At 41.7% G+C, this 17,301-nt stretch overlaps 1 protein-coding gene across 8 annotated transcripts in view; it reads left to right on the forward strand.

Annotated features, from left to right (window-relative positions):
- elavl2 (ELAV like neuron-specific RNA binding protein 2) overlaps window positions 1-17,301 on the forward strand; it is a 136,675-nt gene that overhangs the window by 94,798 nt on the left and 24,576 nt on the right. For 5 of the 8 annotated variants that reach the window (XM_056442857.1, XM_056442854.1, XM_056442853.1 and 2 more), the window contains 3 exons: window positions 9,312-9,353; window positions 9,749-9,833; window positions 11,333-12,518. The exons of 1 other annotated variant lie outside the window; for it this stretch is intronic. The gene's annotated coding sequence lies outside the window, so the exon portion shown is untranslated. Of the gene's footprint in view, window positions 1-9,311; window positions 9,834-11,332; window positions 12,519-17,301 lie in introns of all 8 variants that reach the window. 2 more of the 8 variants (XM_056442856.1, XM_056442855.1) reach the window with 2 other exon arrangements.

The following is a 17,301-nucleotide window of genomic DNA, read 5'->3' on the forward strand; positions in this document are numbered from 1 at the left end:
GCTTCTGATTTGATTCCAAAATATGCTAACCAAGATAGTTATTTAGACTCGTGAAATTGATTTGTATTAAAAGTGCATTCCCACTTTGTCCTTTATGGTAATGGTTTATTTATTCCACACTCCTCTGCTGCGTCGGTGCATGTTGTGGTTGAAAAATAGCAGCGAAACGGAGAAAAGAGGTGAGACGGTGAGGAAGAAGAACACAGACACTGACTTCTCGTGCTCTCTCTGTTCAGCGCACACGTCACCGTCAAGTAGGTCAGCGCGACAGGCCTCACTGATTTCTCCTCTGTTGTGTTTTTGCTCAGCCTCTCGCTGAGTAGGTGTCATGGTGGATCCACCTGTTTGATAGCGCCCACGCGAATGCAGAGTGAACTGCGTGCGTCGGGTGGAAAGACCTCTGCCGCTATGGAAATAATCGCGATAGATCATCAAGAACTTTAAACTACGTGATGAAGTTCATCTGAAGTTCGTCGCATGCCACGGGAAGGACATATGGTGATCTTTCAGCTTGACTGCTTCTTTTAGGAACACATCGTCTCCATGGGGACCAGCTGACCCATTCTTATTGAAATCATCTTCCCTCACTATTGTACATTTTTCACAAAAAAATGTTGAGCATAATGACTCGTGCCCTCCACTCCACGGCCCCTCTTCCTGCAAGGCGGCTGCTCCAAAAAGACTCATAATGGAGCTCATTAGACTTGTATTGAATAAGCGCTGAGCCGGTGTAACTTAGCCTCACTGTGTGTATGTTCCATTAGAGAATTAAAGATTAATTGGCACATTTCTTTCCTGGTTTTAAAGCATTGATTAATTACAGTGAGACTCACTGGCGGATCCAGAAGATTGATGTTATGAGATTCGCCCCCTTTAGATAGCTATTGATTTTGATTCGCTCCAAAAAAAAGAAAGAAAAGCCTGTCTTTTCTTCCCAGGAGGGCAGAGGCTGTGAAAAGCTTGAGCAGTCTGCCAGCCCACTCTAAATTACATTTTGTAAAACATGGCTTAAAATATGAGCGTTGTGATTTAAAAGTTGCTCCATTGGGAAGCAAGTGGCTGTAGAAAACGGGTTACCAGTGGCAACAACGGATCAGATACTGTATTACATAAACACAATCTTTATTCAAATCAGGCATTAGCCACAGAAAGATTCCATGGAGCCACCTTGACATGTTTCCATATAAGGACGACTCTTGATTCGACGCTGTCTGCGACGTCTCCCCTGTACGTCGTCTCCTGCTGCCCACGATGCGCATGCAGAGGCAAAGACGAAGACAATTGTCTTTTTGTGGTTGTCACTTTTTTTTTTTTTTTTACCGTTCAATCGCCGTTTCCGTCACAACAAATCAGAGCGACTGAAGCATTTCATCTGCCGGAGACAGAGGGTTCTTTTATTTTTCGCGCGCCACTGGGAGGTCGTCCTCCAAACACGGGATTATGCCCATTGTGATCTGCCTAAGCACACCGTATTAACCATATTTTCGTGAAATTGCATGAAAGCCACTTTGAAACGTCGGATGCTTCTGATATGCCTTGTGTCAAGGGAACGGGCGACGGATCTCAGATTCAATTACGGTACCATTTTAAATGAGAAGTCTTCACTGTAAAAATCCCCGATTGTCGCGCTGTGGAATGTAAAGGGAGTAATGCACGAGACCGGTGTGTGATCTGCCAAGAGGACGTGCATCAAAAGGATTTGTGACGCCAGACTCTGGAGACTATTCATCCTTTTTGCACTACAAGCGCGGGTATATTTCACTTTGCATGCGGATGAAGGCTCGACGTAAGAACATACATGAGACTGTGTCGATGGAAAATTAAGAATACTCTGTTGCTCCAAGTGTAAAATCGCAGCATACGCTTGTGTTTGGAGGCCTTGGCACTGGGCTCAACAGGACCGGCTGGGTGCTGAAGACTTTCATAAATATCTTCTTTCATTCCCTCCTTTTCCTTATTTCAGTGCTTGGATGTAATTCTCCACTGGCACAACTCCTCCACAAAGACAATAGATCCCTCTTTCTCTCCAGGTTCTGACTCATCTCTAAATTTCAAGAGGATGTCAGTCAGGTCCCACCATCCCAAACCGGTTGAACTCAATCAGCGGAGCTAAGATGGACCATTGGTTGCAGGTCACGTATTCTATGCTGGGGGAATGTTTGTCTCTGTGATTGAACTGTCCTCTGGGTCTACGTTAATTGAGCTTCCTGTAATCACACGCAGGCCCATGTGATCAGGCTGCCGCCCTGGAAGAGGTGCTTGAGATTATCCCCGGCTTGGATGTTCCATTTTGAGACTGTAATCGAAATGGATTATTGTCTTATTCTTTCACATTGTGACAGACGTCTAAAGATCCCTGACTCCCTGAGCTCTTTGTGAACATGTTCTGTATCACTGATCCCTGAAAACTTTTTGGTATGTTTTCAGTCGAGCTGGTTTCATGCAGGCTAGCCGCCGCGTGGCAATGGGGATGGCATTGTGTGTCGGGAAGTCTCGACTGAGCCGTCTCTGCCGATATACTGTCAAATGGATACGATGCGTTTGGTTCAGGCGTTCATGGTCCCCAGAGGAAACATTTTAATACTGGTGTGAGTCGGAAATGTGGTTCGCAACCAACGTACGGGCCTCAACTCTGCATGGTGTGCTTCGTGGTGATTCGTCAATGTTAGCACGATACAACTAGCGACGTGAATCTGTCCTTCCCTTAACTGAGTCTGTTGACATTGACTTCACATGCAATCTTACTGTTTTTAGTCTGAGCATGTCTTCATCAAAGCAGTAACTTGAAGGAAAAGGTGTACATCTATAGAGAGAATCCTTAAATGTGTTCAACATGGACACCCTGTAGAGATGTTTGGGAAAAGTTCACTTGTTTGTTTTTTAGCACACCTTAAGTGGAGCACAACATCTCTTGCAATTGATCTCGTTACTTGAATACTGTGAATTAAGGGGTGTAAACATAAAGGCTGTTTTGCTCGAGGCCGTGGACCGAAGGAGTTCTAAACGAGTGAGCAAATCCTCTTTGCCCTCTATGGAGGCATTTCAAATCACATCACGACATCACTTTGCCTTAATCAACGAGCTACATGCTAAATTCATCTTCTCAGTAAAGCTGGGCGGTCTAATTTGTACAAATATTTCTTTGGGTGAAAGCAATTAACTGTAGGGATGCACTAATGTGACACCACAGAGCTAAATCATACCTCAGATGGTGAACCCTAATAGGATCCAACGGGTTTCTCTTTAGTTAAATTCATCAGGGCGGAAAAGCCATTATCTCAGCAAACTGCCAAGGCTGAATAATTAATCATCCCATCACCTGTTTGTTTGACTGTATAACATTTATCCCCTAAATCTTTTTTATTTTTATTTATTTGAGGAAATAGTTGGCTCCTCGTGTTTAGTCCAGCGAAGTCCTGGCTGACTTTTGATTTGGCTAATGAATAATAAATTACAATTGTGTGGCACTTTTGGAATACAAGGTCAGCGACACCTTGAGAAGTAACGAGGTCTTTCACAGCCTCATCGTTCTCTGTCATTGTGAGTCTTTGCATGTCTCTTCATGCCACTGCAGTGGGGTCAGTCTCTTCACCCGACAGCCACAATGTGAATAAGAAAACAATGTGAAAATTGAGAATGGGTTGATGAACCTCCAGAAAATAATGACCGAAATCTGCAGCTTTACGGAGCTGCCGGTCCACAACTTCACTGGATTGGTTCCCTCTGTTTACTCTGAGAAGTAAAATACTTTCCAGTAGACACAGTTGGCAAAAAGAAGAGTGAATATTGGACGTGGGTTCAGGTGGACACAAACATGATGATGATGATATAATGTGAAGAGATCACAGTGTTGACAATTCGTCAAAGACCTCTATATATGGCGTATCTAGATATCTACTGAAATGAGCTAACTCCCCACGGCCCGTCCTGCCGTGTCATTCCTCTTGTTCTCCGAAGGGGAAGCTTCACGTTTACGGTCCAGGGTCTGTCTACGTGTGGATAGCTTGTTTATTGGATTAAATTCAAGGTAGCCTGGGAAAAAAAGGTGAAACGCCTGGTACATTTGCTTGGAAATGGCTCATTTGATTGATCAGTTATTGTTGTGAGTTCCAATATTTTCAGTCAATACATGGATTAAATCACAAATCCTCTTTATTTGTATACACTGCATGACATTTTTCAAGCTCAAGTGTGTCGTATGTAAAATCAACACACAAGTAAACTAGAATGGGCACTCGGTAGAGCGCATACCTTCGCATATCACAACATTGAACATTAAATTATGAACATTTTGGCATTAGTTGCATGCCAATTGGATATAAATTGACCGTGCTATGGTAAAAAGAAGATTTTGACCTATCCTTGACCTTGACCTTTGACCCGATTGATCCCAAAATCTAATCAAATGGTCCCCGGATAATAACCAATCATCCCACCAAATTTCATGCGATTCGGTTTAAAACTTTTTTTGTTATGCGAATAACACGCATACAAATAAATAAATAAATAAAAACACGGCGATCAAAACATAACCTTCCGCATTTTCAATGCGAAGGTAAAAAGCTCTCTTTAAAATACAGCGCGGTATAAAAAGTGTCTTAAATGTGTCCTTAGCTACGGCCCTTGTTGCACTGCGGGGTCCTTTCAGAACGTTGTCGGGACATGTGTGGCTTTTATGTCAGAAACACAAAAGGCTATTTGTTTTTTTTGGAAAGCTGACATTTTGGAGCTAAGGTAGAAGGCTTTCACATGACAACGACCAAACAGCATAACAATAGCATGCGAAGGTGGCAATAGGTCTTGGCTGACAATAACCAAATGTAATCATGCATGTGCCAACAGGGCTTCCATATGTGTAAGCCCCCACACAATGAAAGACAAACACCCTCTGAGCTCTGATGTGTCACTGATTTTCCCGGATTGATTTTCACACAGCAATTGATTAGCTGGGAAGGTGACTTGATGACGGCCTGTGCAGCGCGTTGCAGGTGAACACGAGTTTTAAAGGCGCAGATTGTACATACACATGTCTTTTGTCGGGCAGGTGGGCAGCTGCGAACACGCAACCCGTTTGAAGGGTCGCGCTTAACGGGCAAATACTTGCGTGGCTTTGTGAGCTTGAATAAACTCATTAATTGAATATAAATTAGCTTGCGACAGTTCACAGTATAACACCCTGAGTCTTCAGGGTACACACTGATGAAGCGACACAAGCCTGTGTCATCAATTAAGACACACGATGCTAAAGTGTTACAGTTCTAATGAGCATATGCTACAGAAAGCTGAAGAGACACTGGAGACTGGGCGAGGGAGCCGCTGCTGATCAAAGAGCTTATTTTCTCAAAAGTCAGTGCATTGCTTGTGTAAAGACTTGTGCCAGAGGCTGAAGGCAGAGACAATTGGCTTTCAATCAAACGAGAGGCCAGCAACTCCCCCTTCTTCTCGGACATTTGGATTTAAAAGGGAGCCAAAGATCAAATTCCACTTAAGAAACAAAGTGTGAGCGGTCTCGAGCTGCTGTTTAATGATGCCCTTTGTCTGTTTTCTGGGAACTTCTCTTTCTAATCTCCTGGACTCTGCGAAGGCCTGACGGGGAGTGGTGCCACATAAAACCTCTTGATTTCTTATTTTATCTGCGGACAACCAAATCGATCATCGTCTCCTCCTGCACCTGCTCCCCTCTACCCTCCCATGCACCCCCAAAGAGATAGGCCCACGCTGTCCATCCTGCTCTCCAATCACACCATTTAGAAATAGGCTATTTCAGGAGGAGAATGGAGAACTGGGTGGTCAAGGGCTCCTCAGTGTCTCCCAGAGACGAGTGTTTGGAGAAAAAGAGAAAACAGAAAAGACATTGAAATTTCCCAGGATCTTGACACATCTAATTGAGATTTCATGCCCTATTTTCTCAGAGATCCGAAAGCTCGCTCTGTTCTACCGCGAGCAGTATTTCCCCAAGGAACGAGATGAAGGAAAATGTTTTCAGCTTTTATTTGGTTTCTGTTGCTTTAAGGGCTTCTTCTTTTTTAATCACATTGAAGCAAGCAGCGTTTCAATAAAAGTCCCATTTTTGCTCAGTAGACAAAGTGACTGCTGGTGATGTGGTTTGTCTGGGAGGGAGGGGAACATATATTTAAATAAATGTTTTGTTTATTTTGTCAAAATCATGCATATATTTGTCATGGTTTCTGCATAAAAACAAAACGTTAAAAGAAGTCACAGCTGCTCTTTCCAATGTTTTCTAAAGGACTTGATGATGTATCTGTGGCCTGCGAAGAAACTTCTATTCGTTAAATATCACAAAACTAACCCCCAAAAAATACATTGTTTTTAAAACACTCAGTCTACCATACATTTTGGCATAGTGCCATGTAAAACAATTAAATGATATTGTACTATACTATATATATATATATATGTGTATATATATATATATATGTGTATATATATTTATATATATATGTGTATATATATTTATATATGTATATATGTTTATGTATATATATATTTATATATTTAATGAAGCCCATGCATCTGGTGTCTGGTATCCCATATTAATATGTATTGTATTAATGTATTATCTTATGCTATAACGCGTTACATGTGTGTCTTTATGGTCCCTGTGCTCCTGCAATGACATCACCCAGTCTTGCATTACATAGCCTTAACAGTCACAGTGGGAGCTCTGGCTTCCCAGCAGGAGCCCTATTGGATGGTCTACAATCAATGACATCATGCACAAGCATCAACTTCTAATTCCATTGGGAAATAAACCAAAAGGGGTAGTGATCTCAGCCCCCCTAAGGCTTCTTCTGGTTTAAAAGCAGGAGAAATGACAGCAAGACATTAGCATCACAAGAGCAAAGACATTAAGAGATCTTGTTCTTCTCGGTTTGACTTTTGATGTTCTCTCTGTTTGTTCTTTTTTTCATGCTTTGCATCTTCACTGCTTACATGAAAAGTGCTTTATCTAAAATGTTTAAAGTGCACTGAGCTACTTTGAATACAACATTGTTGTATCCAAGAAGGGCCTACGATTGATATGCAATACTGTAATATTGTATCAAAGAAGAGATGATGCAAAAACATGAACTCAAACCTGCAGCTCAACGCTTCCAGAATGTATTCAAATACATGTGTGTTTATGATGTGCGTGCTTCTATCAAAGGTCAGAATATGTGCTGATGGTCCAGCTTGTCTGAGACTGGGCCGAGGTGGTTTATGGTGTTACTAGTACTTCGTTCTTCACCTGAAGGGCCTTAAAGTCGTGTGTTCCTGCCATGCTAACACTAATGTGAAGGTGATCCCTGGTTGGTGTTTAGTTTTGTTCCACAGAATGATTTAGAAATTATTCTGAATGAAATGTAACACTTTTTTAAATACTGAAGGGTTTTGTTTTTGGGATAATGTCAATCCTCCTGTTTCATATGTATAATGTTGTATTATATAGTTTGATATCATAATACTGCCCCTTAAGGCAGGCTTTTTTAAATAATGAATGTACTGCTTCAATGTATTAGTAATTATACGGTGTTCTCCAAAGCTCCAAGAACCTCTTGAATATCGGTTAGTATTTGCGATGGTGTTACTTGTGTATGTAGCATCGCTTCCATCTCAGTAGTTCACTAATTCATATAACCTTTTCGATGTAACCGACGAAACAAATTAAGTTCCCACACAAAAATAGCGTGTGCTTCAGAATTGCGAACAGATATTTTTAGCAGAATTTAAAACTCACTCGGGTAAATAAACTGAGATTTTTAATTCCAAAGACTTGACAAATAAGATTAAGTAGGTTCACATTGTCTTGAACAAAATGTACTAAAGCCGGGAGTGCAACATGGGAGTTCTTTAAAAGGGTTGCATGGCCCTTTTCATTTAAATGTCAATGAAATGGAGTTTCAAACAGTTTTGCGAGGAAATAGTTGAGCTAAACTGTCGTGTTCCCCCCCCCAGAGAGCCCCTGCCTGCTTGGGATGAAAAGATGAAAAGGCATTCAAAGAGATATTTTACTGAAGTGTTGCTTCTTCCACTCTTTTACAGCCTTTCAGGAAGCTCATCTTGACATATGTTGTCCAGTCCCAGCAGGGAGCATTAATAATCACCTCCATGCAACACTAAGAGCATTGTTGGCACGTCTTAGTCCCTTTGCTGGACTCTTTTGGAGAGCCATGTCTGAGACGATGCCGGCCCGTCAACCTCGTGTTGCCAGTGAGTGTGCGGGGAAAGACTCTAACCCTTGACTTTGAATAGCAGGAGGCGGGACCTACTGGATCAGTTATACGGCTTAACAATGAGGAGATGAGACGATGGAGGTGGGAATATTTTATGAGCTTTACCAGGTCCATTCCTCGGGTCTGGAGGCCGTTCGTTTTTATTTGAGTTATGTTTCATTGAAGTGGTCCTTTGCAAATTAAAGTGTACATTTGTAATAGTAGAATGCATGTTTCATCACCAAACCATACAGTAGGACATGAGTGGGGGGTTTGTAATGTTCATTCACTTTGCTGTAGGCTGCCATTTTTATTGATTACATGCATTTTTCTTTTCGGTGTTCAGTGGTGGATAAATATTTAAATGAGTAAAACAGTAACCATATTTATTTATTTTCTTCTGAACTATAATTATACATTAGCATGTAAAGATGTACAAAGTACAAGTACCTCAAAATGTACTAAAGAACAGTATTTGGAAACTGAAAGTGCCTTTCTGTTCTTCTTTGGTACCAGATTAGCGACAGACCGCACGCGTATTTCTGGATATTTTGTGATTTACGGCGTGTGTCAATCGGGCAGAAAAGGGCGCCCCCTACTTTGAGGATTCAGCGCCTAATTATTGTCCGATGAACGCTCCCGATCCCTAACGGCCGAATGGTTTGAGACCTCGGCGCTCCAAATTTGAGAGATGGAGTATGTGTACACCCCTGGCATTGATCTACACTCCCTCCAAGGGGCTGTACACATTACGCATTAGTTCATATTCGTGCCCCTGAAATATAGATGGCTACATGATCCGCAGTCGGCTTCAGATGCTGAGGCGTTCTCTCCATTAGAGCTATATTGCCTTACAGTAAAGAGTCCCATGATGAACCAGTTTGACACCTTTTAGCTCGTGGCCATGACATAATCCTTCCTGCCAGATGATGGTAGCTTCTTGTAACCATCTTTCCTGATTACATATGTCTAAAGATCATTCTGCATTAACTTCATTCTTGCTTATGTTTGTTATTTATTTATACTGCTGTAAGTACTATTATACTTTAGGTTTGCCTTTTTTATTATGTGATGGTGTGTTAATGTAATTCCTTTCAGGCCACGCCCCTGGACCAGTCCATCATGGGTCAGGAAACGGTTGTGAGTAAGAGAACAGGACGTTGATATCAACACATCCAAGAAATGCATTTGTCCCTATACTTCCAGTTTGCCTGTTAAACACTCGTATTATCTTTGAATATGTAATGAAACAATACTAGCTAAAAACAAACTGCAGGTTTAATCTTTTCTCTGGAGTGGGACGAGCAATGTGCGAACAAGTAATTGTCAGTTCCACAAGGCGAGGCAGAAGAAGACGGCAACAATGATCACTTTCCATGTGTGACGCATACTTGTTCTGCACTAATTCATATTTCATTGCGCCGCTCTGATGGCGCTTCGACGTGGAACTAGCGCAGACAAACAAGGACAGTCTCCCAGGATGCACCGGGGTTCTTTGTCTCCTCGGTGGGATTAAGATGGTTGTTTTCTTACAGCTCCTTGGGTGTGGCGTCGCTGGCCAGGAGCAAGCTGCGAGGGCCTGACAGCAAGATGGTGCCGGACCAACGCTACAGAAGTCTTGTGAGATGCTCTCATGGTTGTTGGCTTGGCTGCCACCCAGGGAAAACCCCCGAGTCGCATCATATTTAATACGCCAGCGTTCAGAGTTTTTTTTGTATATATGCATTCAACCCTGAGACATTATTGACTGCTCGACTTTGTCTCTGGGGATTTAGTTTTAATGCAAGTAAGACTTTAAATGAAGCACAGCAGTACCTGAAGTGAAAGAGTTAATTTGTCAGTTTGTTCAATTTAGCTTTTATTAGTTGTTCATTTACTGCCTACAATTCTATTCCTGGAAACAAGTTGCACATAAATACTGATTTATCTGGATATATTGAGCCCTCCATGTGTCTGATCTTTACAATATAATCTTCCTACCCACTATGTCTTCCTGACATTCTTTTAAGACACACTTTCAGAAATCACCATTGAGGACGGGTGCAAAAGGTCCATGTTCTCCTTCGTTATTATTATATGCTATCTAAATGCTAATCATCTCATTTATAGTTGTGGGCATGAATAACTTTCCCAAAACCAGAAACTAGAGCAGCAGGAATTAAACATATGCTGTCATCAAGATGTCAATTTAAAAATAAAAATAAATGTATTTGTGTGATGCAAATTTCAAGTAGTCTCAGCCAGAAAATGCCACCTACAGCTGTACTTCAAATATAACCTCTCGGATTGGAGCAAGCCAGTACGGTCAGCCGCTCATGCTTTATATCCGCTTAGACCACGCATGTTAATCAAGCACTATACTTTGTTTTCATTCCTTTAACTCTCTAAAGCTTGAGGGGACATCATCCATGCTGCGACTTCACAATGCTCACCGGTTTATAGGCCAAAACGTCTCAACGTCGAATCATTTTTATTCTGCATTTGAACTTTTTTTGTGTTTCTACACTGACACTAAATGTGCATGCATGTGTGCGTGAACCAATATATATATTTATATGTTTCTATGTGTATATATATATATTTCTATGTCTATATGTATATATATATATGTGTTTCTATATGTATATATATATGCATATATATACACACACATATATATATATATGTGTATATATATATACATGTATATTTATATATGTATATATATATGTATGTGTGTATATATATATGTATATATATATATATGTGTGTGTATGTTAATATATATGTGTGTATGTATATATATGTGTGTATATATATATATTTGTTACTGCATGGTTGGATTTACGCTGATACAGGTCCTAAGGTTTTTTTACAGTGAGCTTATAGCCTTTTGCCACTGCAGGCTTATTTGTTTGAAAGCATCGATCTTCCTTTTCACTTGTATACAAGTGAAAACTGTTGATCCGCCCTCTGAAAGTCGACAAAAGATGCTCGTGGGATACGCCTGCTAACACTGTACTGTAACAGGTAAAGTGTGCATCGCGTGCTACAAGTGAGGCGTAAGGCCAGCGTCTTCTATTGTTTGTAGGTGTGCCAGGGAAGCCAAATAAACGCCCACCTCTGTGTCTCGGCTATAGGTGGGGTATCGAGGGCTGACCGTTGACTGAGTGAGGCAGGCAAGTGGAAGCATGGCTGCTGCTCCACGGTCCCTGAGACCGGCGTTGTCCGTGGTGCTGAAGCTGCTCCACAGAGGAGTTGCCTCCAGCACCGGAACGAACGACGTGGCACAAAAACAAAAAAAATCAGCCACTGGTTTTCAGATTCCTTGTCCCTGCCCAATGATGATGTGAGAGTGGCCGAATGGCACAGACAGTGAAGGGAGCATGATGGAGTAAACACGAATACTTGTACGGTTCATGACGAGCGAGGGTTGCACGGAGCTGTTGTTTTGTCTTATCTGAGAGCTGAAGTGGAATAAAACATCCAGTTAAAAACGAATGCTTGAAATCTGCACACATATGAACACATAAATATAGAGGTCTTCTTCTTCTTCTGCCTTTTCTCGGATGATGGTGACATTATGGCGATGTGGCGACAAAGAGAAGCAGAGGACGCGGACTACTCTCCAGCCACATTACTCCCGCCTGCTGCACTGTGCTTGTCTCGGCAAGGCGACGTTTGACTTTAAATGCCATATTTCAGGAAAACATTCTGTGAGTGACTGGCGCGAGGACGAATGGGGTCTTGATATTTGCAAAGACGGCTGAGCTCGAGGAGGACCGCGCCGCAGCCAATCGTATTGGAGAGCTCCGGTGTGCACAAGCGGTGGCTGGAGCTTCTCTGGGTATACTTCCGCGTCCAATGCGTGTTCATGTGTAGGTTGAATGGATGAAACGGAGAGAGCGGAGAGGTATAGGCATGCTGTGATACGGCCCTATATATTTGCCGGCAGGACTATCTTCCTTTTAAAGACCACCTCCTCCTCGCGTCGGTTTCCACTCAGTGATGTCGCGTATTTGTGTGGCGCACCTGTAAAGAGCGAGACAGGCAGAAGCCGGCTTTTTTAATGATTTGATTCCTTTTATTTCTTCTGTTCTTTTTTCCTTTTTTTGTTTCACACATTTGCCGAAGGGAACTCATTTCTGTGTTTTTTTGATTTAATAAATATTTCATTTCCTCATTTTATCTTGTTTGTGTTGGCTTTTATGTTTCCAAGTTTTAACTAAGAGAGCGGAATTCATCCTTTTAACACGCTATTGGCCAGGTGTTTCATTCAGAGATTGTTTTGCCAAAGGACGTCCATAACTTTCATTTATAGAAACGGTAAGATCTTTTTTACACATTTTGCTCGTCCGACTGAAGCATTTTAATCGCTATTTCATCCTGTCACTTCTTTTGGGGACAGTGTGTGGAGCAGATCATGCATCCGCTGCAGTCGCTGGCTGTCTTATTGCATGCAAACGCGATGGGAAAGTAACCGTTATGTCCATGTCTCCAATGACGGCTGGTTGTCAACTCTGAATTGCGGTGCCTTGGTATATCTTACGATGGGATAAGTAGGCGGTTTCTGCACATGGGCTCATTTTAAAATCTTCCAGGGTTTCCAGACACGGACGTATTTCTTGCTCTTGTGTGTAGATATATCGATAGGCCTTGGGTGCTGAAACGTGGGATCCGCATAGTTGTCGGTTATGTTACTGCATCTAGTAAAAACCTTATTGTGTTGGACATATTGGACTACTCTAGACTGTTTTTCATGGATAATTCCACATTAGTTATTGAAACAATGCAGGGGATTCTTTTGTTTTCTTTATCTGAGCACTTGCATTTTAATACGGATATTTAATGTCAAAAAAACAAACATCCATTGCAAGGATGGCTTCTTGGATATAAAGTTAATATAGCATAGGGCCGAGGTGTAACTTCAGTTTAAGTCCACAATGAGTAATGCTATATAGGTGAAGCTCAGCCTGTGTTGCCTATACGTGGAGGAGCTGGATGACGTGTTCCAAGTTCTGCTGTCATAAAGACATTTGTATGGTATTTTCTGAATTCACACGCAAGTCTTATTTGTCAAGTGCAGACCAGCCTATAATTCACATAAAAAATAAAAAATCACTCTGATTTTGGATTATTCCCATTTCATTCGGTTTTGCTTTTTATACCGATGGATTAATAAATACATGCCTCTCCTTTAAAAGTAACAGTGGACACCATTAAATCTCGGCAATGCTTTTACATATCTGTCGTAGTGGCTCAAATTAAACGAGTTGTAATGTAGCTGTTTTCCCCTGAATACCCCACGGACTCCGAGGCCACCCTGACACTGCTCCAGGAACTCCATTGTTGTGTGTTTTTTCCTTTGCATCGACTTGTTTAGCCCACATGACTCTCAGGCTAGGCAACGTGAAGTAAAAATAACGTTACACCTGCAGCAAATCAATTACTTAGTAGTGTATTTCCGGGTTTGAGACGAGGTCTCAGCTGATTGGCAGAGGGTCTGATTAGTTTACTTGGGGTGGCCGCGTTCCCGCCACCGCCCCCTTTTCTACTGCGCAGACTGCGACCAAAAGTTTGATGTCTGCAGACTTTACCTCAATAAATACCCGTGTCACCGATTGAACACCTTAAGGTAAGACACGACGAATGAATAGTGCAACAAATATGAACTGGCTAATTCAACTGTGCCGAAAATGTGTATTTATAACAAGTGGCGGTAGCTAGCAAGGTTAAACAAAGGCTGGCCTGCAAGCCACCATGTCGGACATAGTGCGCCCTTCTTTAGAAATAGTGTTTCAACGTAACACTGCAATAGCCAGGAGCCTCTGAAATAAAGCTAGCCAACATGTCGCATTGGTGTCGTACAAAGCACATATCTAAATATCGGTGCTTGGCTAACTTTCAAGACTTGCCCCGGTGTAATAAGAAACGAGCACCGCGATTTTAGTTCCAGAAATCCTTAAACGCGCTTGTTGACGCACAACTGTGCGTTAAGGTTACGAGCAAACCGCGGTCCACTAAACCAGCACGCCACTTGCTGGTGTAACCACACTATAAGAATAGCGTGGAAGTGCAGTAAAAAAAAAAGTAAAAGTGAGATTAAATTAATTGTAACCTATTTTTTGTCCATTTAGTCCATTTAGCATTCGCTTTCGGCAACCGCGGCCCCGGAGAATTCACCCGGTAATTTGCACTTCGCATGAACCGAATTCCGTCGCAGCTGGTCCTGCTACGCAGATTGCCCGCAGTAGCACAGGTGTCACAGATTAATCAATTTGCAATGCAGCGCTCAACTATCCCCCTTGAGCCGTAGTTCGCTCATGTCACCTTTTATGTCACTGGCCTTTGTTAACATTTATGAATGAATTGCTTTGTGGAGAAGTTGTACTTGTTGTAGTGGTATTGTATACCAATTTGTGTTGCTTATCATTTTCTTTATACTTTTAAGAAACATTCAGAATTACAACATCAACAAAATACTTGGTTTGCTGTCCAACTGTTTTCATAATGGTGATTATTTTAACAGTGCATCATATTTTTATTTTCCCAGTATATGAATTAAGTCATGTTTGACATTAATGACGGTAGTCATAATTTTCTAACATGTCATGAGGAGTAATGTGGTTATGCATACAAATGAGCATTTACCTAAAAGGTAGTTGTTGGGGTTTATACAACTGGAGGTTCAGGAACAGATTATGGTGTATTGTAGTTTTAGTGGTCAAGGGCTTTGGCACCAGTTGTTGAACTCTTATCTATGATATAAACAAAGGCTTATTCTTAATTTTTAGTATTTTCTTTTGTGTGCTTATGATTTCTGGTAGCCTGTTTTAGTAGTCAGTCTGCCTTCATTAATTTTCAGTTGGTAATTCATGAAAAGATTACATATCATCGATATTACATATCATTTAGCTTGACAAGTTAATTCACCTGGAGGTTGCCAACACACAGGACATCGGTGGTCTACATGTGTGAAATACTCTTCTCGGCTATGGGTGGAGATTCTTGCTATTTTTAAGTTTTAATATAGTTACAGGGATCTGTTTAGGACGTTTGTGTGCTGAAGTATGCTGAATATTACTTGTGGTTTCTTAATCTAATTTATTTGACATTATGTGAAAAGTGAGGCATTAGTAAGATGGCTGAAATGGATGTGATTATAAGACAATAAATACAAATGTTGTCCTTCATGAAGTGGTTGGCTTCTCTGCCTCTTGGCCAGTCACCTGATTAAATAAAGTACTGCAATTTATTATGAAAAATATATTTGTATACATTTGTAAAAAATGAATCGGGTTCTATTTCACTTTTAGTGATGTTTTTTTAGCCATTCACAGTACATTGTATCTGTATAATGCTTCAAAAGGTACTCAAAGGGCACGGTCAGTTAATATCGGTTATGTCGACAGCACAAGATAATATCTTAATTAAAATTGAGTGTTATTGAGTTATCTCATCCTCAGTCCAGCCTCCCAGATGGGAGTGTCCTTCATGTTCCTATTTATATAAGTTGCTTTGAGGCATGTTTCCTCTTCAGTGAGAGCGACAAGAGATAGAGCGGCTGTCTTTATGTATTATTGAGCCCCCCACATGTGCCTTTCTAAATAAAGGCTGCTGACAGAGAGACTAACATGCAGGACAGCGAATGAACTTCCAAAGGCCACATCACTGTGCGCTGCACAGCAATGGGTGCTGCTGTCTGAACTGGGTTAATATTCAGTGGTTGGATTAAGCAAAAAAAGGCTGTTTTGCCCTCTTTGTCCTTCTTAAATGCCCATCCCCCTTTCTTCTCTTTATGCCCCCCCCCTGAAGATGATCTAGTATGTGGATGCTGCACAGGACCGTTTTCATTTGGTCCTCAATTTCTGTTGGCCACAGGGGGGCCCTCCCTCTGTGTGTGTGTGTGTGTGTGTGTGTGTGTACAGTGTGTGTGTCATTACTGGAGGCCAGCAATGCAGTGTTCTTGACCCTGTCACTGCATCACGGCAGCTTTTATAGATCTCATCTCACGCTCTGTATAGGTGTTATGTGGTGTGTGTGTGTGTGTTGAATGTTTGGCTGATTTAGTGTGTAGGCCTATGATGGTGAGAAGCAATGTAGCATAAATAAACCTAGTGGTGTCTAAACGTTCCAGACATTCATCTTTAATGTTGTTGTATTGGAGCTCATAGCGATGGTATTGTAATACCCCAATACCACTTTTTATAAACCAACTACAATTGCATACATTTGAGTACTTAATCACACCTTACAGTTCTAACTCTCTTAAAACATGTTTTATTTTGATCACATGTTCCTGACATTCTCACTGTAACAAATTAAATATACACTATAAAGATGTTTTTTTTAAATATTCAACATTGTAGTCCCCTGTTACAGAGCATTGTTGCTCGAGGGATGTTAATAATTAACGGTTTAATAGTACTATCAATTGGTCAGTTAAAATGAATGTGTTCCTTTTCGTGAAGGAGTGGCTTGTGAAGGTCCGGCCACCTCCGGCGCTCCGGAGCTGTTGCTGACTTCCAGGCCCCACTTTGATCAGCAGGTGGCTGGCAAGCGAGGCCCAGAAGTTTGGCTTGGGTCTCCTGAGTTTTTCTAGTTCTATATTGACACGTATACTGTACACACACTGGACTACTACCTGTACAGCTATAATGTTAGTTTTTCTCATTATCGCACACACTCTTTCCCGTGACCGGACACTGGCAAACAGTACGTCAGACTTGCAATACACTGGTGGAAACGCTGACCAGGAAGGCTCACAACTGAACACTTCAAAGCTCGACTAATTGACGTGGTGGCAGCTCAAGTGGCTGCACATGTCCATGACCATGTTGGCAACAGCGTGGCTGCTTACCCCAGCTGCTTACTGGGGACTAAATGATAGATATAAACTGTTTCTGCATTGGTGATTGTTGCAGCTGGGCGTCCCTTTAGGCTCAACTGTTGAGAGGTAAACGATGTCATGTTATCGGAGTAGTTTTATGAGTCAGTACATGTGGACAGTATCAGACCCAATACTGGTGTCGGTATATTCCTAGGTTTAGTGTTTGTGGCTTCGCTGCTTGGTACACCAGTGATATGTTTTTCTCCTGGTGGTGATATC

This window comes from Pseudoliparis swirei, chromosome 21, assembly GCF_029220125.1.
Source record: "Pseudoliparis swirei isolate HS2019 ecotype Mariana Trench chromosome 21, NWPU_hadal_v1, whole genome shotgun sequence".
Taxonomy (NCBI): domain Eukaryota; kingdom Metazoa; phylum Chordata; class Actinopteri; order Perciformes; family Liparidae; genus Pseudoliparis; species Pseudoliparis swirei.